At 45.8% G+C, this 26,412-nt stretch overlaps 1 protein-coding gene across 3 annotated transcripts in view; it reads right to left on the reverse strand.

Moving 5' to 3' along the window:
* Positions 1-18,407: 18,407 nt before the first annotated feature.
* Positions 18,408-26,412, reverse strand: part of LOC135920057 (phosphatidylcholine:ceramide cholinephosphotransferase 2-like) — a 374,214-nt gene continuing 366,209 nt past the window's right edge. For all 3 annotated transcript variants that reach the window (XM_065454106.1, XM_065454107.2, XM_065454108.1), the window contains one exon: positions 18,408-20,160. The gene's annotated coding sequence lies outside the window, so the exon portion shown is untranslated. The remainder of the gene's footprint in view (positions 20,161-26,412) is intronic.

A 26,412-nucleotide genomic window follows, 5' to 3' on the forward strand; every position in this document is an offset into this window, starting at 1 on the left:
GTAAGGTGTGCAATCAGTGCATTTTGCCAGTGCTGACATATGGGGCAGAGACTTGAGAATGAGTTAAGGACCGCGCAAAGAGCGATCGAACGAAGATTGCTAGGCATAACGTTAAGAGAGAGAAAGAGAGCCGTTTGGATCAGAGAGCGAACGGGTATAGACGATATTCTAATTGACATCAAGAGGAAAAAATGTAGCTGGGCAGGTCATATAATGCGCCGATTAGATAACCGTTGGACCATTAGGGTTACAGAATGGGTACCAAGAGAAGGAAAACGCAATCGAGGACGACAAAACACTAAGTGGAGCGATGAAATTAGGAAATTCGCGGGCGCTAGTTGGAATCGGTTGGCGCAGGTCAGGGGTAAATGGAGATCGCAGGGAGAGGCCTTCGTCCTGCAGTGGACATAAAACAGGATGATGATGATGATGCTGATGATGATGATGATGGAGGTGGTGGGCCCCCCCCGAAAAAAAATCCTGGGTACGTGCCTGGCTCCTGTATCCAGTAGCCCGAGCTCACGCACCCGATGCGTTGCGCCGCAGAATTGTCGGCTGCAGCTCTATCAACACCCCACAAAATAATTGCACGAATGTGCGGGCTAAAAATTTTAATTCGCGAAATGGTCGCTAAACTACTCGCCTTAGCGAAACGTTTCATGTGGGGTGCGCTCGTGCTGTGCGTTCATGCTGGGAGCAGGAGTCGCTAAATATACAGTGAGGCGTTGTAAGGCGTTGGGGCTCTTGGGTCCCTCTTCCATATAGAACGCGCAGCGAAGACGAACTAAGACAGCAGCAAGAGGGCGTTCAACCAGCGCGCCCGGCGCTCGCGTTTACGGGGAAGCGTTCGTTGAGAGCGACGCTGCATAAGTGGGGCCGTCAAAAGTCGCGAATGGGATTCTCTGGATCGTCTTCAGACTCGGTTCGGCCGAAGAGTTTGGCGGCGTATGACTCGACAGGGTGTAGTCGCGGGCCCGCCGCGATGTCCGGCTCGCTTTTACTTCCCCTCTCCCGCTCGCTCCGAGAAGCCGCTGCGAAACCTGCCGTTAGTGTCACGCTTTCCTTCTTACCCTCGAAAGCTTCAGAAAACTGTTGTTGTGTGACTTCATGTCAAAAGTACAGTGTCTGTATCAGCTGCACAGAATTTTATTTGAAGAAAAGGTGAAATTTGTAAGGATATTTCCCGATCGAGATTCTATGAAGTTATTTCTTTTTGTCATTACTAGGAACTCTGTAGCGCGAAAAATATGGCAGATAAGTAATAACCATATCCTTAGTAATCCCGTAATTAGTACTTATAGAGGAAGCACTTCAATTCGAGAATTGAGGACTCAAAGTCATTATTAACTCAACAAAAAACTTCTTAAACAAAATCGTTTTGGGTGCTACAGCCTACAGTACTTTGGCACTGCGGGCGGCAGCGGCACCCAGTATGGCAGCAGCGACAGAAATATTAAATAGTGGACCAGTGACGTTGATCCCTCAATCCTCTCCATTGTGAGTGCATACCAATAGTCGTGCAAGCTTTCGCTGGCACGGGCTTCATCGCGGCCTTTTCTTTCTTTTTTTATGGTGACGCTAAGAATCGACGCGAAGCGTGCTTTATTCTGTTCCCAATCTTGCGGTGGTACCGCAGCTCGGATAATCACGTTTGTCCGTATAGCAGCAAATGAAAACAAGGCTTTATTGATCAGAATGAGGAGAACTCGTAATTGCCATAGCATTGGCGCCCGCGCAGCGGGGAGGCAGGTGGCGTTTTCTAATAGGGTGGGGAGATCAGCGTCACTGACAAACAATTTAATTTTCGTTTTCGTTCAGGGCTGCCCACAGACAAAATACGGCGTGCCATAGTACCTACGACGATTTTTGTGAAGTTGCTGTTGGGCAAGATATGAATGTTGGTCTTCAATTTTGCAAATGCAATATTGCCGCTAAAATTGATAATTAAAACTTTATATTAAAGATAGGGGTGTGCGAATATTGAAATTTTCGAATACGAATCGAATACGAATAAGGCGAAAAACTGTCTTCGAATATCGAATCGAATATCGAATATATGTGTAGTATTAAAATATTGCAGAACGAGGTAACAATAGCTTCATTACCCTTTTAAAAATAATATTGCATTTTACGAGGCTGCTTCAGGTTAAAGAGGCACTCATTATAGGTAATGCACTCAGGTAATGTCAGGTAATGCTCTGTCAGGTAAACGCTTATTACAGATTATCGCGAAGGAAAATATACTGCTCAACATGTTCAGAAAGTAAGGGCTCTCTATGCACTGTGACAACATTTGTCCAGGTAACATTTTCTAGGTGCATATTTTATTGCGCATACTTACAAAGCCCGAAAGTACATCATATATTGTTATGAAAGAGCCCTGGAATAAAGCTCGGTAAAAAAAAATCGAAACTGATCTTGTCTCACGGGCCTGATGCAGATAGACTGGAACAGAGCGTACACATTCATAGTAACGTTCGTTACAGCACTTAAGATCACAGTGCTGTAACGCTGTGTCGTCGTTTTGTACCTTCTTTTGTCCCTGTATTGTGTTGCGCTGTGACGAACCTTACTATGAATCCCAACAAACTGGCCCAACTCGCCATCTTGATGTAGAGCATACAGATAATGAGCGGATCATGTGAAGCTCTCAGTGAATAAACGTGTTTTTAGGAGAATGTGGAGCAAGCATATAATTGGTTAATTGCTAAATTATTCACAGTCTGTCCGAATATTCGCCGTTTCGACCATTATTCGGCCGTCCTCGAATATTCGGGAATTTCCGAATATGCATTTCTCGAATCGAATACGCTTCGAATAAGGAAAATATTCGACTCGCATTCGAAATTTCGAATATTCGCACACCTCTAATTAAAGATATTTTTTGTTACTTGTGACGTGAGTCATATTTTCCACGATGCCGCATTTGTATTCGCTGCCAAGCCTTACAGTCTGACAGAAGATGTGCACATGGGCTTATCACACGTTATCAATGCAGCACCCTGTGTTATTTGGCGCAGGAAAAACAACGTGTATATTTGCTGCATTCGCGATCTCTGGGAAAGAAAGCGATGGAGACGGGGACCCTGGCAACGTGCGCGGTATCCAAGGCGGCTGTACTGGTGCTGAAACCCGGAAATTGTCGATATCCTCGCCTTCCTCGACAAGATAAGGGGGGAGGGTGACAGAAGACCTATGGGCCCCGGGAGCCAGACGACCTAGCTACGCTGCTGGTCAGGAGATTGGAATAAAAACATATTGGAATAGTTTTGAAGCAAAACTGCGAGTCGGCCTAGTTGGAACATATTCATATTGATACTTGTTGTGCGCAAACAAACAGGGACGAAGAATAGGGGCAACACAAGGACGAGCGCTTTCTAACAACTGGTTTATTTTTGAAGAACTACTTACTTAAATACCCATAGAACTGCGCGATCTAGTTAACAGAGCACCCTACAGCGCATATGATACCCGCTGATCTGCGCCATCAAGTCAAAAGAGCAACGTCAATATTACATATAACACTTGTGATAAAAAAGACGTGGACAAAAGCCACCCGGTCATACTAAAAACAGCAAAGTGCATAAAAACAACCACTTACAATAAAATGCGTTAAAGATGTGATGATAGAAGCGAATTTTCTTTATCTGACAATGAAACAGAAGGATGGCTGATGCATTTTTCTTTTTGTTTTTCAATCCAGTATGCTTCCACGATTTCCCTAGCGGTTTGATTCCTATGCCTGTATAAAATGTCTGTGCTAGTAAGACAAGGGGAGCAACCATGTTCTTGGCAATGCATTGCCAAATGCGTACTACTAGGGCGACCTTTAAGGCTAGACAAGTGCTCCCTTAACCTAGTGTTAATGCATCTCCCAGTCTGCCCTACGTACACATGACCACACGTCATAGGAATCTGGTAAACAACGTTCTTCGCGCAAGCAACAAATTGGTTCTTGCGCGGATGTTTAACAGTGCATTCTTTCTGTACATCACCCTTACTTTCAAGAGAGAGAGAGAGAAGAATACAGGAAGGCAGGGATGTTAACCAGTCAATAGTCTGGTTGGCTACCCTACACTGGGGGAAGGGAGAAGGGGAAGAGAAAGAAGGGAGAGAGAAGGTGTAGGTACGCGTACGGACAGCACTTCAGTTAAAGTCGCTCGAGCAAACCAGAAGTTCTGAGAAAACACAAAAGTGCCTTCACTGCCTTCTCAGCCGATGATCGGTCGGGACGGTGCTCTAATATTGTCTGTTCACTAAGAGGACGATCGTCTAGTTTCCTCAATGTGTCGGACAAATACTGTCTTTGGGCTTGAAATTGAGCACAATGGCACAATATGTGGTCAATGTTCTCCTCGCATGCGCAAACATCACATGCAGGACTAACAGCCATTCCAATTAGTGCTGAGTAGGCATTCGTGAAGGCCACTCCAAGCCATAACCGACACAGAAGAGACGCTTCACGCCGGTGCACACCGGCTGGAGGTCTGAGTTGAAGTGATGGGTTTAGTCGGTGCAGTCTTGTGCGTCTTGTATGTACATTATTCCACTCTGCTAAGGAGATCGTGCGTGCCAGAATGCCAAGTTGTCTCGCGGCGTCGGTCCTTGAGAGCGGAATGGGGACGCAGCGGTCTTCTTGGTTTGACGTCCGAGCTGCTTTATCGGCGTCTTCATTACCAATGATACCGCAATGACCTGGTATCCACTGAAAAGAGATATCATGGCCTTTTTCTCCTAAGTGATGGACAAGTTCCGCGATTTCGCACGTGAGCTGATCGTGAGTTCCATGTCGGAGAAATGAATGCACACATTGCAAGGCCGGCCTGGAATCGCAGAAGACTGCCCATTTTCTAGGACTTTCAGTATTTATCACTTGAAGCGCGTCGCGGAGAGCCGCGAGCTCTGCAGCTGTAGACGTAGTGACATGGGAAGTCTTGAACCGCTTGGTTATTCTCATTGCTGGTATAACTACAGCGCCGCCGGAACTGGTTGATGTAGTTGATCCATCAGTGTAGACGTGTGTGCAGTCGCTGTATTTCTCGTACAAGAGAAATAAAGTTAGTTGCTTGAGCGCTGATGATGGCAAGTTCGACTTTTTCTGAAGTCCTGGGACTGTAAGGTTCACTTGAGTACGGCGCATACACCATGGAGGAATAGAAGGCCTTGCCGCAGGTGTGTAACCTGACCTGAAAGAGTCACGGTGCGCGAAGACAGTCGCACTGAATGTCGTGTGGGGCCTATCTACTGGGAGACTTGCTAGGTGGTGGGTAGGGTTCCGGGCGAAGTGTCTTAGGTGCACACGCATTGTTTCAATGCTAATGTGCGTTCTAATAGTGAAATCTTGAGCCACTGCAATAACTTCAGTCGTTGACGCACTCCGCGGTAGACCGAGACATATCTTGAGTGCTTGGGCTTGGATGCTTTGGATTATGTTCAGGTTAGTTCTGCAGGTGTTGGACATGACAGGTAGGCTGTATCGCAGGAATCCAATAAAGAGGACCCTGTACAGTTGCAGCATAGAGTGTATTGGCACTCCCCAGGTCTTTCCTGCAAGGAACTTAAACATATGGCAAATTCCTGTCAGGCGTTTTTTCACATAATTCACATGAGGGGTCCAGGAGAGATTTTTGTCAAGGACCAACCCTAAAAATCTGTGACTCGTGCTGTACGAGATCATGTGTCTGTCGACGGATATCACGTATGGCGACATTGATTTCCTGGTAAATGCCACCGCTGCGCACTTCTCATATGATATATGAAGTCCTTGTTCTCGAAGGTAGGATGATGTCAAAGTAGCTGACTTTTGAAGCCGCGCGCGAAGCTGCAGTCGCGTCACAGCCGACGTCCAAATGCAAATGTCGTCGGCATAGATGGAGAGCCTAACAATGCCTGGCAGGATGTCGGTGAGTCCAATGAGTGTTAGACTGAAGAGCGTTGGGCTGAGTACTCCGCCCTGAGGCACCCCACGGTTACTGTAATGCTGGGAGGTCGGGCCATCCTCGGTAAGTACGAAAAAGGATCTCGTATGTAGATAGCTACGTATCCAAATATATACTTTGCCGCCAAGTCCTACTGCCTCTAACGCGTTCAAAATCGCTTCGTGCGTTACGTTATCGTACGCTCCTTTAACATCCAGAAACAGGGCAGCAGATAATCTTTTGCAGGACTTCTGGTGCTCGACGTACGTCACCAAGTCGATAACGTTGTCTATGGAAGAACGGCCCCGCCTGAAACCGGCCACTGCATCTGGGTATACCTGGTAATGTTCGAGGTACCATTCTAGCCGTGCTAGAACCATCCTCTCCATTAGTTTTCCGATGCAACTGGCAAGCGCAATTGGTCGGTATGATGCAATGTCTACAGGCGACTTGCCAGGCTTGAGCAGTGGAATTATGCGACTGGTCTTCCATTCTTGGGGAACCGTACCTGTCCGCCAGGAGCTGTTGAATAGGAGCAGGAGCACTTTTCGAGCCTCATCACCCAGATTACACAGGGCACGGTAGGTTATACCGTCGGGGCCTGGTGAAGATGAACGCTTGCACAAGGCCAGTGCAGCTGCGAGCTCGTCCATGGAGAAAGGACTATCCATGCGGGAGTCGCGTGAAATCGGTGAGTGGCGGAGCGTCGATGTTCCAGCGCAACTAGTTTCGCCAGCAATCCTCCTGCAGAAAGCTTCCGCTACGTCAATCTCGCTGCATTGTTGGTGAAGGGCCAAAGACTTAAAAGGGTGGCGCTGCTGAGGGGTTCCACGGAGACCACGAACAGTTCTCCATATGTGAGACAATGGTTTTCGTGGATCCAAAGATTCGCAGAATGATTTCCATCTTTGTGATGCAAGTTTGTCCATGCGACGCTGAATTTTCTTTTGAGTTCTTCTGGCCAACCTCAAGTCATTTACAGACTTCGTGCGCCTGTATCTTCGCTCTGCACGACGACGAATTGCACGAAGCTTCTCTAGCTCAATGTCGTATTCGGTGCGTGTGGACGTTCTCGGAAGTGAATGTTTCGCAGCCTCTAGGGCACCTTTTATGATGTCCTCTAGGCTAGTGGCCAAGTCATCACGACAGCTGTCTTCGACAATTGACTTGAACATTGGCCAGTCGATGCATTGTGTGACGGCGGCTAACCTGGAGTCCGTCAACCCTTCAACCCTAAGATAAGTGGGTAGGTGGTCACTTCCCCGCGTTTCAATATCCGGAAACCACCTGACCTTTCTAGTGAAGGAGCGTGAAACAAAGGTCAGGTCCAGGCAGCTACAGTAGGCAGTTCCACGTAGAAAGGTGGGGCTTCCATCATTTAACAAGCATAGTTCTTGTTCGGAGGCAAATGACACTAATCTTCTGCCTCTCGAGTTTATCTTAAAACTTCCCCAGAGATGGTGGTGGGCATTAAAATCTCCAGTAATCACCAAAGGCTGCGGAGTCGCTGTGGTGATTCGCCGTAATCTCTCGCAGTCCAACCGACTTGAGGGCGATATGTAGGCTCCAATTAATGTGAAAGTGAGCTTGCCTTTCCTCACTGTCAGACAGACGTATTGGTTTTCTTGGTCAGGCGACACTGGGTGATGGACATACGTAAGATCACGTCGCATGAATACGATGATCTTGCTGCATTCTCCGTGGGTGGCGGACATGAAACATTCATACCCGGACAGTCTGATGTTATCTGATAGGGGCTCGCAGATGACGATGACTGGGAACTTATTCGTGAACACAAACTGTCGAAAGTCCGACATGCGTGACTTCAGTCCTCTGGCGTTCCACTGAAATATCGACGCGTTTCGGACTTCGTCACGAAACGACGGCTTCTGGAGAGCCATGATTTTAACCAAGAGCTGCAAGTACTGGACTCAAAGTGTCCAGCACCTGTAGTGCGCTTTGCGCAGACGAAGACTTCATGTTGGTAAGTATACCGCGAATGGCACTCATGAGCGACCGCAGAATGTTGATGACCTGGAGATCATCAGCCAGCGTCGCTTCAACAGTGGCAGAAGCCGTCGAAGCCGGTGCGTTTTGAGGTATCTTAGCAGGGAGGTGTGCCCTCGGTAGCTCAGGCCATTCTTCAGGACGGGCGAGGCTCTCCTCTTTGTTCGCTTTCCTTGTATCTGTCTTGGTGGCGCAGTGCGGAGATGTGGCAGCCCTTCTGACTGTAGCTGGCGTGTACCTATCTTCAGTTGCGGAATTTCTTGAACGTTTTCGGTGTCGATGCCGACGTCGCCGAACAGCGGTAGCAGCCTCTCGATGCGTCGAATTGTCGCGCACCATGCGTTTTAGAATCGTGAATTCCTTCCGCATCCGCGGGCAATCCTTTGATGAGGCCTTGTGAGGACCACTGCAGTTCGGGCACTTTAGAACATGTGTGCTGCAGGCGTCTTCTGAATGGGACTCAGAGCACCGCGGGCACACCACACTGTTCACGCAGACACCCTTCACGTGGCCAATCTTGCAACATTTGAAACACTGGAGGGGCTTCGGTACGAATGGTCGTACTGGATGGCGGACATGTCCTACTTTGACGTGGGAAGGAAGGCTGTCTCCTTCAAACATAATCTTCACACAGCGTGTGTTTCCCAATCTGGAAATTCTTGTAATGGAATTGCCTTCTGTCCTTGGCTTTATCAGCGTTGGCAAGTCGTCATTAGGAATGGCAACGTCGACGTCATAAATGACGCCCGCAGTACCATCGCCGCCTGTAGGGATCATTGATCGCACCTTTACCTTGTCGATATCAGTTATATTTCGTAGGTGTTGTAGGGCACTACGATGTAGCACATCAACTGCCAGGACATTTTTCCGCGGGTTTATTCGCACGTCTTTAATCTCATTTGGTGCGATTCTCTCGAGTAAGGAAGAGAGGACCTGCCTGTTGAGGAGCCGCAAATTGGTCGCCGGGTCCACGGGCATAAAGAGCACAGTGTGCGGCCAGCGCAGCGGTGCACTCTTCACGGTAGAAGCACTTGGCGAGGAAGATGCCTGCAGTAGTCGTCTTTTCGCTGATCTACTCATCACGACCTGGAAGTCATCGTCCGACGAGTCGTAGCTGTCCGAACATATCTCAGTGGCCTCGCTGTCGGTATCGCTTGACGCACTTCCACGTTTCCTGGACGCTAGCCGACCTGACGGCTGCACACCAGGAAAGTCCGCGGAGATTTCTTCATCCATTACCGCAAGGAGGGAGCGGCAGCTCCCAGAAATGCAGGGAAACAAAGCGAAAAAGCGGAGACAAAAGCACAAGCGTTCTATCAAAGAATCACTTCGTCTTCCTCTCCTTACTTTCAAACTTCTTTTTAACCTTGTGATATAAAGTTTCTAAAAAGGGATGGAGTGCCTCAGACAGGCTGGCCAACGTTTCGATAGGAGGACCTATCTTCGTCAAAGGCGGCCTCGTCATCCTCGGCGTGTTAGTTTTAAAGGGTTAGTGCAGTGACGTCAGATAGGTCTTCCTATCTGACGAGATAGGTCCTCCTATCCTATCTCCTATCTATCTCCTATCCTATCTCCTATCTCCTCCTATCTGAAGATAGGTCCTCCTATCGAAACGTTGGCCAGCCTGTCTGAGGCACTCCATCCCTGTTTAGAAACTTTATATCACAGTGTGCCATTCCATCTGTCAGCCCCTTTCTTGTTTTTGGACTTTTTAACCTTGGAACACACACTACCTATTTTGTTTCTTGCCGAAAATACTACTTTTACTTCATAACTACCAGCTACTTTTTTAAGTCTGTGTGAAAGGCCGTGCACATACGGAATCACTGAAACATTGGAACTTCCATCCTTCTGCCTTTGATTCTTTGTGCATTGTCCTTTATCCTTGTTAAGTTCTTTCATTAGTCTAGCACACGTCGCCAGCATCACAGCGAGCGGGTACCCAGCCTTTCTCAACCTGTCAACTTGCTCAAAGAATGCAATCCTTACAGTGTGGTGACATGACTTCAACAACGCTGACCGGAAACACGAAATGACTATTCCATTCTTCACAAGCCTGGAATGGTTTGAGGCATAGTTCATTAGCGGTTTTCCAGCTCGGGGTGAGAAAGACCAACACACATGTTCCAGGAGGAATGTTAACGTGACATCAAGAAACTGTAGCCTCTTATCTACCGGTACTTCCGAAGTAAATGTTAAGCCCTTTCCCAGAGAATTGAAGGCTTCTACAACCCTATTTTTGAAAGCACCCTTGTCTACAGGACAACCTAAAATCAAGTAGTCATCGACATACCTGTATATCTTACTTACTACACCTTCTAAATCTTTTGCCAGCTCTCTGTCTATATGCTTCCCAAAAAAATGCTACTTAGTATGGGAGCTACCTTTGACCCGATGCACACACCCCTTGCCTGTATATAAGTTTCACCACAGAACCCTACATGTGTATTCGCTAAATAAAAATGCAGAAGTTCAAGAAAGGATTCAACGGCCATGCCGCACGTATTGCGGAATGACACCTCGTCATTTTCATTTGTTATGCAATCTTTAACACTGCACATTAGGGGCCCTTGCGGTAAGGAATAGTAAAGATCTTGAACATCTATGCTGAATCCCCAGCTGCAGCTTGTACTATCTAGTGCCAAACAATTCACAAGGCCTTCAGAGTTTTTCAATAAGTACGGATCCTGCACTTCTAGGGAATTAAACATTTTTTGCAAGAACTCCGCGACCAGAAATTGCCAACACCCTCTCTCGGACACAATTGGCCTAAACGGAATTGCTTGCTTGCGGGTTTTTGCCGTAAAAAATATCTCCAATTTCATTCCTTTTGAGTTCTTTACACGTGACGCAAGCTTATCTTGGTCACATTTTTTCAATAGCTCCACCGCTTTCTTTTTAACGTTTTCTACATTCACATCACATTTCTTAAAGCACTTGTTCACCGCTAGGAAAGCTTTTTCTAAGTAACAATCATTTGGTACAACAACCAGGAAGCCTTCCTTGTCTGCTTGAATAACACGCAGATTATTCTCAACCAAATACTTAGCAGTCCTATCAACATTGGGCCTGGATCTATCGCTTACCGAAGCTTTAGCCACCACGTCCACACATTCCACCACACATCGATCTTTTTCTTTCTCCGGTACACTCCTGGCAATGTCCCTTGTAAGTGCCAACCTGTCGACGATGTCGATCCTTGGTTCCACGCAGAACTTTGGTCCCAACTTGAGAACCTGTTGATGCCGTTCTTCCACCGTTGCACCACCTAGTATTAGAAGGCGTCCCTCTGGCACTTCCCTTTTCTTCTTTGGCAATTTTCGACGAACATCGTTCCATATAGCCTCAGTCACAATATTTGCCTGTCTGCACCAGTCCCGAAAAGCCTTCACGATGTTACGAGTTAACATTCCTACCGGAACATGTGTGTTGGTCTTTCTCACCCCGAGCTGGAAAACCGCTAATGAACTATGCCTCAAACCATTCCAGGCTTGTGAAGAATGGAATAGTCATTTCGTGTTTCCGGTCAGCGTTGTTGAAGTCATGTCACCACACTGTAAGGATTGCATTCTTTGAGCAAGTTGACGGGTTGAGAAAGGCTGGGTACCCGCTCGCTGTGATGCTGGCGACGTGTGCTAGACTAATGAAAGAACTTAACAAGGATAAAGGACAATGCACAAAGAATCAAAGGCAGAAGGATGGAGGTTCCAATGTTTCAGTGATTCCGTATGTGCACGGCCTTTCACACAGACTTAAAAAAGTAGCTGGTAGTTATGAAATAAAAGTAGTATTTTCGGCAAGAAACAAAATAGGTAGTGTGTGTTCCAAGGTTAAAAAGAAGTTTGAAAGTAAGGGTGATGTACAGAAAGAATGCACTGTTAAACATCCGCGCAAGAACCAATTTGTTGCTTGCGCGAAGAACGTTGTTTACCAGATTCCTATGACGTGTGGTCATGTGTACGTAGGGCAGACTGGGAGATGCATTAACACTAGGTTAAGGGAGCACTTGTCTAGCCTTAAAGGTCGCCCTAGTAGTACGCATTTGGCAATGCATTGCCAAGAACATGGTTGCTCCCCTTGTCTTACTAGCACAGACATTTTATACAGGCATAGGAATCAAACCGCTAGGGAAATCGTGGAAGCATACTGGATTGAAAAACAAAAAGAAAAATGCATCAGCCATCCTTCTGTTTCATTGTCAGATAAAGAAAATTCGCTTCTATCATCACATCTTTAACGCATTTTATTGTAAGTGGTTGTTTTTATGCACTTTGCTGTTTTTAGTATGACCGGGTGGCTTTTGTCCACGTCTTTTTTATCACAAGTGTTATATGTAATATTGACGTTGCTCTTTTGACTTGATGGTGCAGATCGGCGGGTATCATATGCGCTGTAGGGTGCTCTGTTAACTAGATCGCGCAGTTCTGTGGGTATTTAAGTAAGTAGTTCTTCAAAAATAAACCAGTTGTTAGAAAGCGCTCGTCCTTGTGTTGCCCCTATTCTTCGTCCCTGTTTGTTTGCGCACAACAAGTATCAATAGGAATAGTTTTACGTTATATGACACTTGGTTACATATAACCCTTACACTTTTGCTCATTTTTTGAGCGTGTATCGCACCAGGTTATAACAAAAATCTTTGTTTTCGCAAACAAAGTCAATAAAGCGAGACCAAAGATCTGTTGTGTTGGAAGCGAAATTTTTTAATGTCCCGGCACATGCTGGTATAAGTATGGGCAAGACTGCTTGCGTACCAACGCATAGCCCACGGCGCACCACGCGCCAGCTCGCAAGCAATGCCAATGCGCGGCGTAGCGCGCGCATTGCTTGCGAGCTGGCGCGTGGTGCGCCGTAGCGCGGGCGCAAAAAAAAAGAAAAACAAGAAAATGCAACGCACCGCGCATAGGTAAAAACAAAAAGAAAACGTAAGCGGCGCGCGCGGCATGGGGAAAGTGAGAGGAGCGGATCAGCACAATAAAAACAAAAAGAAAAGAAGGTTTGAGAGAGGAGGCACTGCGCGGCTGCTTTTCCCGTTGCCATGACATCGTAAACAATCGTGTGCGCCGCCATTTTGCTTCTGCGCCGCCCTGCTGTTAGGGCCGTAACTGAAGGGGACCTTGGCGCTAGCGTCGAAAGAGCGTCTGCTCGAAAACAGCCAATGGCAGCCACGCGGAGATTCATCCCTGTGAGGAGCCTGGCTGCTGTACACGGCTCATACATGATGCGTTTCGCTGGTGGGTCATTGAGTTCTTTATCACTTAACCTTCCTTCACCATCATTTATGTGTCCTCATCACAAGCACATAAATATGAATCGTACACATCATTCTTACAATACACGAGTGTCATAATACATGGCATTAAACGAATCTTATCCTCTCAATAATGAATCTCCACCCACAAAATTACATGTCCACTTCTACTTGAGTGCTAATCGCATAAACGACGATAAACATCCCAGAAGGATCGGTTATGCCAGAACTTTTTCGACATGTTTTTACTTTGACTGTTGATGAAATGAAAGAATTTGAACCACAAAACATGGTTTCATTACGTTAGCATCAGGAGGTTGGCTTATCTTAAACGGCCCAAGTCTGGCCATGTCGAGCTGACAAGCTCAGAGCATACATTGCGCGATAACAATCGTGTCTGCAAAGTATTACATCGCTACGCGCTGCGGAAAGGCCTGAAATTTCAATCCGAACGCCGTTTCCCTCTTCACTCGTGGCGAATCCGCCCGGAGAGGGACGGTGACGTAGTCGGGCTCCTGCGTCTACGTAATCGTATCCGCAGTGTGACGTCGCTCTTGGTGACACGTGACTTCAAGAATTATTCAAGACATCTGTTATCTGTGTGATCTGTAGCTTGAATTGACAAATTGAAGTTTAAAGAAATAATAAAACACACAAACCAAATGTCTGCCAGTTTTTTTTGTTTTACTTCGCACCGTAGCAAGAGAGATGTACTTCCGCTTCGTCTGCTTGTTCCCACGGTCGTGCGGTCACGTGCGCAGGTACCGAAACTATGTCATTTTATACCGTGTTCCAGCGCGTACTAACGCTCTGCGATCCGCTTGTTCTGCCTCAGTATTCGTGTAGCACTGAAATATACCGCTAGTCATGTTTCCTAGTGCACAGCGCGCAAAATTGTGTTCTGGGCGGCTAGCGGAAATGCGTAGCGCAGGAAAAAAAAAATAACGAGGAGGAAAGAAAATGAAGGCGGGGCCTGTGACGTTCGCGTCACGCGATTCTCGAGGTCTGGTATGGGAGAACGCAGGGAAGGAATCTCGCTTGCGAAGGGTAGACGGGGCGAGTGGAGAGAGCGTCTTGCTTGGCAGTGGAGCCCGCCTGCTGAAATCATTGGTTCGCGGCACTGAAACATTTATATCTCGTCTATTAATTAGCAGATTTGAAAAATTTTTGCTGCAGAACGTTCCCTAGAGGACACGTAACAACTTCCAGTGTAAAACCAAAATTTGCTATGGGGCCTGGCGAGGGGCCCTTTAATAGTGCTGTGATGGAGGTTGGCTTTGGCATATTGCCTACCATGGTCGAAATGTTGGATTCCACAAAAAGTATTGTTCTAAAACTTGCTGAAGAGAAAACCATTTCGAGCAGCTTCATCCACTTTCTCGTTTCCCGAAATACCACAGTCACTCAGCACGCTTTGTAATATTCCAAAGCATTTTGATGGGCCACTATTCGAGGCATTTTGTTTTGTACTGATTACTATATGTGGCACAATTTGAAGGGGCGATGGTGTCCACGGTGGAATATTTCATGGCATAATCTGCGACGCTGGAACTGGAATCGAGGGGCTTCAAGCAGCACATCCAAAGCTGGACTTTGCACAAGTGAAGGGTGTATTAATAATAATAATATTTGGGGTTTTACGTGCCAAAACCACTTTCTGATTATGAGGCACGCCGTAGTGGAGGACTACGGAAATTTTGACCACCTGGGGTTCTTTAACGTGCACCTAAATCTAAGCACACGGGTGTTTTCGCATTTCGCCCCCATCGAAATGCGGCCGCCGTGGCCGGGATTCGATCCCGCGACCTCGTGCTCAGCAGCCCAACACCATAGCCACTGAGCAACCACGGCGGGTGAAGGGTGTATTCGTATGAACGACATGTTGGAGACAAATCTGAAGCATATCCTGCGAAGACAGCATGTCGAAAAGCAGGCATCCGGTTTTTGCCACTGTTCTTAATCAGGATAATCTTTCCAGAAGCCCAAAGCGCACCCGTCGACAGTTATTTCGCACAGCTTTAAGTCTCCCGAGGTAACACAATGAATAGCATCCGCAGTTGCACAACACAATGGCCGAGCATGGGAGTAGAGTGCCAAGGTGTTCCTACGGAGCTGGTGTCGGGGGTTGCTGCAAGCACACCACTGCTGTGGATTTGGTGCGCCATAGTTTCGAAACGGCATGCTTACACAACAGACATTCCCGGTTGTGACCTTCAAGCACATACGCCTGTTGCTGCATGCTTACTTCCATCGTTAATAGCCCTGTGCCTGTATTCATTAAGCTTTATTTATCAATCTGCCGTCTGCTATTTACGAGTGCTCTGGTGACAGCTATTACTAGTGGCTGCTGGGCGCCCGAATGCCGATATTATGCGATTGGGCAGTACTCCAGCAACAGCTATCATGAGCAGATGCTCGGTGCCCGAGCGCCAGTGATGCATAGACCATGTAAACTGTGCTGAAGCTATGCTTATCGTAAGCATGCCATTTAACTGTGCGACAAGGCTCCTGGCTGTAGAAAGAATCAGATACTTTTGTAAACAAAGCTTATGCTCAACACAAAAAGTAGCATTCCACTCTGCTGCAGGCAAGTACAACAACTCTATTAAAGCATACATTGCTCTTGCAACATTGCACATTCAATGTTGAGTTACATCAGATTAGTGGACATCAGCTGCAGGGACAAATGAATGAAAGCACTAGTTGCGCTGGCATGAGCTCACGCTCCTTCAGGGTTCCCTATGAAAATACATGTTGCCTAGTTCCAACTGGTCGAAATTGGAGAAGTTGTATGAGCAAATAAGTTCTGCGAAATCTGTAGGGTGGAGTAAGTTTCATGCAAGTGTCTCCTTGTAGCTTTGTGCTACTTTGGGATGGATGACCATGTTCTATATAAAAAAAATTCCTATGCAAAGTTCTCACATCTCCTGAAAGGGCACATATCATTTCCTGTTTCTAAGTGCAGTGGATTTGCCGAGTTGCAAACAAGTGAATGAGTACGCTTGTGTGGAGTCTGGAAGTGACATTTATGATCACCTGTGCGTGGATTGTGAAGACTGCTATAATGATGACTAGTTTCCAAGAGGGCCCTAGTTACTTGAGCCAAGAGAATGCAGTAAAGGTTTGTCGTGTGACTGTTGCAGGTGCAAGTGTCTTTGCTTCAACCAGCAAAGAGCAGCATGCTCAGCCACGATAGAGAAGTGCCCACTCGCAGGAAACAAAATTCTTGGACACTGGACTATATTAACATCAGCATTAGCCGCTACAAAGGTGCTGCTGTGTTTTCCAAGAGACACCGAACTGTGATAAATTGTGACTGTGCACTGTGGGGCCTTTTACATCCCAGCGAGACACTGACATTGTTTAGTACTATGTAGCACCTTTACAGACAGTGTGACAGCGCCTACACAGAGTTCTGCATTATTAATTCTTTCCTTCGCTAGCTTTCTTTTCTCTTTCATACAGTACAGGGTAGCCAACAGGAGATATGAAGCGTGACAAAAAAAAAAAAAAAGAAAGAAACAGCTGGAGAACCTTGGAGGAAGGGAGGAGATAGAAAAGGAGAATAAAGTAGTTAGGAATGGCAACATAACACTTGTTTGAACCATTTGATGTGTGTGAGCTTATTACATATTTTGGTGCAGCCAGCAAGTGAATGAAGATGTGAACGACTTCATCTAGAGTTACAACAACCGAACGGTATTCAAAGGCTAATAAAGTCCAGGATGATTCTCCGGTCGACATTCCTGTGGACGCAATAATGGGTAAGCTGTTCTGGATTGAGCTTCTGTGTTGCTTGAAGAGCTTGTTAAATGAGGTTCGGCAAAGGTGAATGGCCCTATTCAACCAGCTGGTACTTGAATGACAGTTAGGATGTGCAGCGTCACATGAAGAGAGATCAATTATTCAGGCCATAGTGATACCACAACAAGTTTTGCAATATAATGCCATGGCAGAAACTTTCCTGTATCCACAAACCATCCAGAAAAATTTTACGGCCAGAAACTTCTGTCGGGTCTTCCGATAAACCAGAAGGATACATCACTTTTTATGGGGCCATAGCAAAATAAAACGGGTGGCTATCCGACCAATACTAGGTTGTAAACATGCAACAATTCATCAGTGGTGTAGTGAGAAAGTGGCATAAGTTGGGCTTCTTACCCCCATACAGACAAATGCATCTTAACTTGAAGCTCATGCTTGAAGTGATCTAAATGACGCTTATCATGAACGCACCGAAGGAAACGCAATGAGTGTCTTCAGCACATTCACGCCAGGCGTCATTTAAATCAAGTCAAGCATGGGCTTCAAGTTACATTACATTCCTGAATACGGGGGTTAGAGTATGTTTGCGAGTGCCTATAGTTCTCTATTTAACCTCCTCCTTTTCTTTGCTTTTATCTCTCTCTGTGGGTCTGAAACATGGAAGGCGTGTTGTGCATGGCAGAAACAGTGTGTGGTGTGTAGGTAGGTTAAATGGAAAAGCAATTTGGCTCTGTCAGATAATTTGACTGCAGGGATAGAAGAAATGCAAGGAAAATTGTTGGAAGCAGTTACAGGACCAATTGGTATGTATCATGCCAGTAGAGGCCCAAATGGCTCAACAAGTGTCGCCAAGTCAGGTTGTAATATGCCAGGAGGTCAAAAGGGAGAAAAAGCATGTTGGCTTGACAAACTTGTGCTTCGTCCTAGCAATCAGAGTTGAAAGTGGAAGGGCGAATGAAGAAATAGAAAAGGTGAAGGCCTATTAGGCATTGTTGTCAAAGCTTGCACTTTTTTCTTGGCATATATGACAGTGTGTGCAAGAAGACAAGAACTCCTGAGGCCTGATAACGCAGAAATTATGTATTGTGCAGGAGCGTCACTGCTTCTTAGAAATTCTGGAAGAGGTAGTAATATTATTTTAATGGCAGTTATATATTATCAACATGTGGATTTTCCAATCATTTACTTGAGCATGAGTGCATGCTGGCACTGAAGTGAGAACTACCAGGAACCCCGCACACATAACTTCAAAGGTGCACCTAGATTTGCAACGTCCTGTAAGAAGTTGTGCAATGTATATGGAAAGAATTGTGCCTTTTCCACTATGATATAGCATCATAGTTGACCAGTGCCTCAGGTAAACAAAGATCTCTGTTGTCTTTATTTCATGCCTCATCCTGTTTCATGGTACCCGTTTATGTCCTTTATGAAATTCTGCTAGCCTGCTGCGAGACACAGTGCCAACTACATGCCGGGCACGAAAAATATTTATTTGCAACTTTCATGCACAGTCTCCTTTCTTTTTTCATTATACACACAGCAATCGCAAGGACCTGCATAACGTTTGCTCTGGTTATCACAGACAGAGACAAATATTGTTTGCGCAATTATTTTTGTGTTATGCAGCTTTATGACCAAAACGCCGTAAACTTTGGCTTTGTTTTTCTTTAGTCTTGTTGCATCAAAGCCACCTGCAGAGAGCCTTGACCGACTGCTCATATTAAGGCAACAGAACAACATACACATGCAGATCTACAGGCAAACAGTACAAAAAAAAGCAAGCAAAAGAGTGTTAGAAAAGAATGAGATGGCACATCCAATCCTTATAGTATAGGGAAGAAACCACATTAAGGCATCTTTTAGTCAAGTACAACCTGTAGGAAATTGTGTATAAGGCTTAAATACCAACACGTACATGGCTCATACCTGAAGACAAGAAAATGTACATACAGGTAAACCAAAACCAAGCCCCAAATAGCTTAAAGCAAGATGCCAACCGGAAACAGCCAACTAGTCCTTGCATCTTTCTTTCCTTCCGAAAATGTTTTGCACAATTTCACATACTTTGTAAAGCAGAAGGACTGACCACAGTGTTCCACACCAGCATCACCTCACATTATCACAAGCGCAATCTGCATAAATTGAGATGGGTTGACAATGCGTTAAATTCAAAGCACAACTATAGATACATTTATTTCAATACTGCATAATGGTTCATTCCTCAGTAGGCAATAGGAGTTGTCGACAGTAAAAGGTTGCCCACGTTTTTGCCCTGCACATTGTCCCTGGCCTACAGCAGTGCCGTGGTGAGGTTATATATTGGCACCATTTCACTTTTGCCTGACGATGTGCATGCGATTGTGACACACATGTAGAGAGAAAGCAGAAGAGGCATTGAAATCGGGCTTTGGTGTTACAGTTGTGCCGCACCAGCGAGCTGAAACATTTTGCACAAAGCATTGTAAAAAATGTAGCCGCCAGTGGAGAAAGAGAGGCTCCAATATGTCAAAATTTGGCAAAAACCTGACATGCTACTGAAAGTTCAATTGTTATTGAACTTTCCAGCTGTCTCATCCTTTTGCCTCTCTTTACCTGAAGAGCAACTGTACATTATGTTTATGGAAGAAAAAAAAAGGAACAAGGATGGCCAAAGCTTAAAAGCACTATGTACACGAATAAAGAAAGAAAGAAGAAAGGCACACCTTTAAAGGTTGGCATAGTAAGGTACTAAAAGCAACAACGACAATGTGCAAGTCTTTTGCACTGGCAAGTAGTGCAGTAACATGGTGAAAGGGCAAAGCACACTGATGTTTGCAGAGATAAAACTTGCAGAAGACGACAAAGTATAAGTAGCCGTCATGGGGGGAGGGAGGGCAATAAACACGTTCCACACAGCAGCTGACAGACACAAATAGACACAAGGAGAAAAAAGAACACTGGCCATTGACAACACACTTGGATAAGCTTATTGTTTCCTTGGTTGCATCTGACTGTCTGTAAAAGTAGCAGATCAGAAGAGAGGCACGCACAAGAGAAAGCAGTACACTTCTTCGGTTTTCTGCTGACGACACATGAGCAGCACTGCACATGGAGCGTGAAGGAGATGGCTGGCCATGAGGAGATTCGACGTGCACACATATGCCTCCTTGGGGGATCTTGAGCATTGTCCCCAGCTGTCCTTCACACCATGGTAGATTCATATGCCCTGCTGCTTGTCCTAACCTGCACACGTGAAATGCACCGTACTTGCATAAGTCACACCACGGTTAAACAGCCAAAACACTTGAATTTTAAGAATGGTTAGCAAAACCAAAAAAAAGGCCACTGATCCACAAGAATGTAAGAAAAGAAATAAAAAGATTATGTAGATCCGACGAACATTTCAGGCTATATGTGACCTGGTTAATGAAATGCTATCGATCTGCCCATTTCGTTTCTGCGTCTTTCACATAATGGAAACTGGCAAACATGCATGTGCTCTCACGCACCCATGCTATGCAATGTGACAAATCTCATATCGCCCTGTATTTCTTCATTTCTACTTATTTATCTTAAATACCACCTGGTTCTTGGCCGATTTCCCATTGTATTCGCCATAGTGTGGAAATCATAATCAACATGCGGTGATCATCTCAAAGAGCAGTTTGCATTGGCATGATAGGATTATAGGTGTGACTGTGGCCTAATGGTTAGAGCATGGGGCTGCTCTGCTATAGCGCCAATGTTCTAATCCACTGGCCATGCTCTGTCTGTCTGTATGTCTGTGCATGTGCGTGCATGCTATCCGCAGCCAGAGTGCTTAGGTTGAAAGAATGGCGATACTACTATTATTAGGTATGCGCGGTGATTGTCACCAACTGCTACCTCGAGAAATGGTAAAATTCAGTCCTATCTCGCCATAACTCCGACGCCTCCATGTCTCTCCCTCTTAATTCGCACACTTCCGAAAATGCACAAATGTACCACATTTGATTGTCTATTGACGCCGTTGATTAGAAGTGCTTATGATACAAGTAGCACATTTTCTTGCACTGGCATGCTACAGGGTGGTTCTGGCTGCACAACAGGCGCTCAGAGCTGCGATTTCAGGGCCAGCACTATATAACCATACAATGTGATAAGGAGCGCTCATTTTCATGCACGGTTGTCAGAGCTGTCACATGCCGTCCTGCCATTGTTCTCAAAGTGCGGCATAGAAGCACTGCATTGCATTGCCAGAAAGCCTTGCTCCATTTTGCATGCATTTTGAAACAGTCACTTTAATGCAGGGCATAATTAGCAAGTTTTTCGTGCATTAAAGGAATTCTGGCACAAAACAAGTTACGGGGTCGACAGCTATCTGATCAAGCAAAGAAAAGGGGGGATAGAAAAGTTTTGTGTCAGTTTTCCTTTTAGCACACTATATTTGAAAAAATCTTCCACAACAATTTTTTAAAAAGATGCAATAAAGCAGAATAAGAAGCATTTAAGAAATAAAGTTGTGCACATCCCCACACTGTGGGAACTGATGTTATGCGAAACATCTCGCAGGCAGCTGGCTATGCAACATTGTTTGGAGTTCCGCAATGCGTCACCAAGTTGACCAATGTGTCGCGCAAATCCAGTATTTGTGCGTGCGAAGCAAGTCGAATGAACTAGAATTAATGCGAGTGTGTGTGACAAAGCAGCAAGACGAGGGTGATAGCAACGACGACTGCATGATTTCTACGAATGATTGAACTGATGTGAACGAGCAGCATGGAGGTGCAAGATGGGTAAGAAGTGCAGAAACTAAATGCTCAATGATGGCAGCACGTGGCATCACTTGGAGGGCACAAAATGGGTGACTTGATGACGATACTCTAGCACAACCTGAAGCCCGTGTCCTTCTTTATAGCCACTGGGATGAGTGACGTGGTGCAGCTGCTCGCCTTGGCCGAGCTACGATTTCGCTGCCATACTGGACTTCAATGCAGCGTTGTTGCACTACAACACTGTGAGTACCAGGAAAAAGTATGCCTCGATGTTTGACTAAGAGGTCTGGCAATGAGGAGGAGGTCTGGGAAAGTCCGGTACGAGCTTTGCAAGGAACGAGGAGGCAGTGCATTGCCACCCGGTGTTTGAAAATTAACGCTCGTGGGAAACTTGCTTTTCAATAACTGAACAAATGATGTTCTGCTGCCACTATTGCTGGGATCTTCCTATGGCATGCCACTTGGCTTGAGCGCAGATGGCACCCAAGAAGCAGAGGCGAAAGCTGAATTATGAACCTGCAATGATGCAACAACTATCACAGCATGACAAACAGGAGTATACCATATAATCATCAGCCAAAGTTGGTAGGCAACTTGGCCCACAGGATAAGCATAAGTTCTTGCTTTGGTAATGCCATGCTGTGCATGCATCAATGGATGTCATGAATTTATCTAGTTTTTGTCATGCATGTCATGGCATTAATGGGAATCATGTCATGGCTTGACGTACATACCATGGCATTCATGCCAATTATTTTATGACATACATGGCATGACGTGTCATTAATGTCTCACGTGAATGTCATGACATGCATATCCAGAATATATCCAGTTAAAGAAATGTATGTCACGTCATTCATGTTAGTTCCATTTCCTAACAACATATCAGGATATTCATGACATGTATGAAATGACACACATCACATGAATGACGAGGTGATGGCATCGTGGCCATTTTTTCAACTGGATATGCATCAGTATATGTGTGGTGCACATGCAAACATGACATGACAAGAATGACATGGAACAACATGCTCATGCATGTTTTGTCATTACTGTCATGCCATGCAATTTATGGCATTCATGTTGTGACATGCATGTCACTCATGTGATTAAATTTCTGTCATGTCATTCATGTCAAGTCCTGTACACCTGTCATGTCATTCATATCCAAATATTATATCAAGTTAAAGTAACAACGGCAACAGTATCATGCCATTTATGTGATGAAATACATGCCATGACATGCAGTTGCATGTCTTGTCATTCATGCTATTACATGCATGTCATTCATGTCAGGTCATGCATGCATTTCATTAACATTCTGATATATATGAACCCCAAACAATGTTGCATAGCCAGCTGCCTGCAAAATGTTTCGCATAACATCAATTCCCACAGTGCAGGGGATCTGCACAACTTTATTTCTTAAATGCTTCTTACCCCCGAATGCAGAGATTTAACTTGGATCGTGCTTGGACTTGACTTTATGAAGTCAACCTGAAGCAAGAAGCAGACTTCAAAATGCCCAAGTCAGCTTGGAATTCGCGGAATTTTCAGCAAGGGCTTCGCCTCTGAAAATGCTGTATCCATGGCGTCGCAAGCAAACTCGAAAGCAGCTAACCTCTGCACGACGTCCATTCAGGAGGCTGCCATGTTGGAATAACGCACGAAGTCAGTTACAAGCTAGCCCGGGAGCAGACTTGAAACTTGGGCGTACTTCAACCCAGCCAAGTCATTCGCAAGTCGTCCATAAGCTCGAGAACGATTTAAGACGCGCGGTGAAGCTGTCTTGAGACTGCCAGGAGTCAAGTTCGAGCTAAGTTAGATCTCTGCATTCAGGGGTTATTGTGCTTTATTGCATCCTTTTAAAAAATTGTTATGGAAGATTTCTTCGAAAGTAATGAGTTAAAAGGAGTACTGACAGAAAAATTTTCTACCCCCCTTTTCTTTGCTTGATCAGATAGCTGTTGAACCCATAACTAATCTCGTGCCAGAATTCCTTCAATGCACAAAAAACTTGCTAATTATGCCCTGCATTAAAGTGACTGTTTCAAAATGCATGCAAAATGGAGCAAGGTTTTCTGGCGTAGTGTTCGTTTGCAACTTATCTCTGTACCTCATGAAAATCGGAGGCAGTGGTCACAAACTGCTGACACAAGTGCCAGACAACCGCAATGGCACCATGTCACTGATAACATGTATGTCATCACATATCGCTCATGTTATGTATGCTGTTAAGAACGGCCAGCTGCAGTGCAAGTTTGCCAGCCATTTACGCCAGCGGTGGCAACCTTATCTTGGAACGCCGCCACCAACCTCTAGCCACGGCGTGACTAAGTCGACTTTGTGTCGGGAACAATACGCCCGTCTTCCACTCTCCGTCGCTTCAGCTAGGATGTGTTTGACGAAGCAGGCTTTGTGCTGAAACCGCCACCGTTACGCTCTAGCCTCGTCGCTGTTGTGATGGAATGAGTTCGGCGGGCCAACTATTGTTACCGAACTCCCCAACGCGGACCTGATCTGCTACGGGTGGGGGAGTTGCCGTGGGAACGTCGTCGTAGGCTCCTTTCCATGCGCCGACCAAGACCCAAGACAATGTGCTACCCGGGCGCGCTACCCGGGTCGGCTCCGAGCTCTACAAAGCCGCTCTGACGTCGGCTCCGGACTGGGCACCTGTGTGTGTGCATGTGTGTGTGTAACCCGTCCCGGGGAGAGGCGGCATGTTTACAATGACTAGACGAACGTTTCTGTCCCCTTGGAATCAAGGGGGGGGGGGGGGGGCCCGAGTGCTTATAAGCCACTGTTGTGCAGATGCTCAACATACTTTTCTTAAGCAGTCATGTTGGACTGAGACACTCTCTCAAGTAGTCGTGTTAGACTGACGTACTTTCTCTCGCAGTCATGCTAGACTGATGAACTGCATGTAAATACAGTAAATAAACCCGTATTCCTCGTCTCGATGAGAAGCAGTCCTTCCCTTCATCAACGTCCTCAGCGTGGATAAGTTGGACGACGGCATAGGCCAGCTACCTTCGAATTCATGCCGGACTCCAATCTTGACAACCGGTTACGAGCGATGGGATTGAGCCCCCAATCCTGACAATTCATGCATGCCATGCCGCCTCATGCCTATTCCGATATACATAGAGATGAAGAAACAACCACGACGGCATCACAACGTAGCAGGCTAGATAGATAGATAGATTCAAAACACCTGAAGTTCGCAAAGAATGCTTCGCATTAAAACTGCTGCCTACTCTCCATCATGCTTAGCAATTATCTCAGCCACACTCACCCCAGCATGTCCCTAGTATCCTGTGCAGACCTTTAAAGAGAGTGCAGTGTGCTTTGAAACCACACATTTTACCGGCGCCTTTTCTGCTTTTGCTGTATTTGGTGGCTCGTACACTGTCGACAACAAGTGCCCCATTTTTTTTTTTTTACTGGCTGAAGCACCAGTTCCTCAAAGTGTATCTTTCAACCAATGGCCTAGTACAGGGCTGCAGCCCTTATATAAAAAAAAAAAAAGAGCTGGCCAAAATAAATCTTACTGGGAATTCACAGCTACAACTAGTGCCATCACACATCTTCTGTCATGCTTGTCACTACTTAAAGTACATCTCACATTGTCATGTCAGCTACAGCAGACAACCTTCGTCTACCCGAAACTCCTGGCAGCTATCACTGTTCGATGAATAGCAAAAATTTGTGAAAGTAGGGATTTTGACATTTTCACTGTAGCATCGTTGAACCACTCCTAGCTCTCACGGCCAGGGTGTTGAACCGAACTGGGACTGAACTGGCATTTTCAGCTGAAACAGAACCAAACCGAACTGTTAATTTTCTGCCATTTTGGAACTGAACCCGAACTGGAACTTATCAAGAACCGTCCAGAACCGGTTCAGCAAATGGCTCAGAAGGCCCTATGGAGCTTCTGCTAGGGCATGTCAGAGGGGGAACATTTCACAAAGGCTCAAAGCCATCCCATAGTTGGAGAACAATTTCCATGCAACCGACAAGACTTAAATAACTTCAAATAACCTGAACTAAAATTCTGACACTCATTATGTTGTTAATTCTTCTGCAACCAAGGCTGCCTTTATACGATGAAAGATGCCAGCATGTTATGTGTGCTTGCACACCTTGCTGAAGTAATGAGACCGGAACAATCCTGTTCCAACTTCCAGTTGTTTTATTACTGCACATAGTTGGCTGAGCTGCAGTTGTACTCCAACCATGCATGAGAAATCCATAGCGTTTAAACTCCTGACATTTTTTTGGTTCTACTTGGTGTCATGTGTGACATGACACTGCTTCATGTGACCACAATGACCGTGAAAGAAGGAAGGAAAGCTTCCCGTAGAATCTACAGACCAGATAAGTACAGATAAAACTAACCCTTTCAGATGCTGTATACACAATTGTGCACACATCAACAGCAGAAGCACTAATGAAAGTACAGAGAAACCTCGTTAAACCGTAGTTGGCCGGAGCTCGGAAAAAGTATGTACTAAATGGTAGTAGTACTACTTAACCGAAATAGCACAAGATCGGCCACTGTCCTGTCAAAAACGAAACTCAGAGAGGGTGCGATGAAAGGGGAAAGAACATGCAGTATTGTGCAGTTTGATGCCGCGGTAGCCTAGCCGTGACGACAGCGGCCTCAAACTTACTGAAGCTGTGAGCCAGCTTTTCAGCCAGCCCACTCTTCTCAGCAAACACTTGCATGGCAGATTCC

Source organism: Dermacentor albipictus, unplaced genomic scaffold (assembly GCF_038994185.2).
Source record: "Dermacentor albipictus isolate Rhodes 1998 colony unplaced genomic scaffold, USDA_Dalb.pri_finalv2 scaffold_20, whole genome shotgun sequence".
NCBI classification, from domain to species: Eukaryota; Metazoa; Arthropoda; class Arachnida; order Ixodida; family Ixodidae; genus Dermacentor; species Dermacentor albipictus.